Source organism: Tachypleus tridentatus, chromosome 4, assembly GCF_004210375.1.
Source record: "Tachypleus tridentatus isolate NWPU-2018 chromosome 4, ASM421037v1, whole genome shotgun sequence".
Taxonomy (NCBI): domain Eukaryota; kingdom Metazoa; phylum Arthropoda; class Merostomata; order Xiphosura; family Limulidae; genus Tachypleus; species Tachypleus tridentatus.
The window spans coordinates 8149135-8150970 of record NC_134828.1 but is presented as its reverse complement, the minus strand read 5'-3'; positions in this window follow the sequence as shown (position 1 = coordinate 8150970).

Sequence of the window (1836 nt, the reverse complement as noted above, 5' to 3'; positions counted from 1 at the left end):
CGTACGGAAATTATATTATTGGTAATTTCAAAATGAAAGTAGTTGTTAATTGAACCAATGAACCAATGAATGAATAACAGTTAACTCTCGCACGTTAAGCTGCACTTGGTTGTTAGTGAGGTGTGAAATTGTTTAGTCCAACGACAAATACTTTTGTGTTTTACTGAAGAACCAGAAGGCGCAAAATATATTTGCTTAAAATAAAACGTATTAGAGCCACACATTAACTTACAGTTCTCAAACAATTCCAAACCCTAAAAACAAAAGAGTTAATAAAAATCAAATTATAAACTTTGTACTAATGCTTGTTGATTAGAATAAGTTTGTTTGTTTTTAAAATTACAAAGAAAGCTACTCGAGAGCTATATGTGCAAGCTGTCCTTAATTTGGAAGTGATAGACTAGAGAAAAGGATGCTAGTCAACACCACTCACCACCAATTCCTGGTGTACGCTTTACGGACGAAAAGTGGTTTCTAACTTCATTATAATGTTCCCACGTTTAATAGGGCAAGTATATTCAGTGGAGGAATTCAGATCTGCGAGTTGGAGATTGCGAGTCGAGTGTCCCTAACTGCCAGGCCATGAAAGGCATGTCACAGTACGACTAATAAACTTAAAACCAGTGTATCTAAATGATATGTGGTTAAGCCTTGTTTCTCTTAAATAGTACAAAACTATAACTGTTAATATTTGTGATATTGAGGACTGTAACAAGCAAACTGTATGATAAATGAATCTATAATAACTCACAGCTGAATATTCAATTTCCTTTAAAATATACATCACGTTACGTCTACCATCTTTTTCAGTAGTAGATGTTGCATATAATTTTTACCTTTTTGTAAATTATGACCCGGCATGGCCAGGTGGGTTAAAGAGTGCGACTCGTAATCCGAGGGTCGCAGGTTCGAATCCCCGTCGCACTAAACATGCTCGCCCTTTCAGCCGTGGGGGCGTTATAAAGTGACGGTCACTTCCTATATTCGTTGGTAAAGAGTAGCCCAAGAGCTGGCGATGGGTGGTGATGACTAACTGCCTTCCCTCTTGTCTTACACTGTTAAATTAGGTACGGCTAGCGCAGACAGCCCTCACGTATCTTTGCGCGAAATTCAAACCAAAACTTATACCACTGGTACATGCAAAAAAAAATTAATATTATTGCTACATCCAAGAAATGCTTGCATCGTTATTATAAGCAAGAAATATTTATATCATTGTTATACGCAACGAATTTGTTCATTGTTGTTATAAACGAGCGATATTTACATCATTGTAGCATACAACAATATTTATATCGTCATTACTTGCAAAGGAATTAACATCAAAGATACACGCAAGGAATAAATATGTACATTGTTATTATAATCCAGGAACTTAACTATTTCATACCAAGATACCTCTATCATTGTTACGTGCAAAAAAAAAAAAATCCTTATTAAAGTTAGAAACGTTTACTTACATCATTATTATAAACAAATATCTGAAAACAAAACGAAAGAAATCAGTAATCGGACATAACAATTCGACCCAGTGAAATAAGTCACAAATAAAACATAGAAATTGAAACAAAACGAAAAACGTCAGAGACCAGACATGATAATTCGATAGAGGAATTAGTCTGTGTACCTCAGTAATTATCTCATTCAACAACAGTTAGTTATCTGATCACATCACCTACATTAAAAGTAAAGGAAGTCACTTCAATCAGGAAATGACTTGTGCTGTAGAACTGCAGAATAAAAACATACAAAGAAAAAAACAACCCGAAACCTGTTTTAACTAGAAATAACAGAGGAGATCGGCCAGAGTTCCGGCTAGTTGTGGGACTGTCCCCC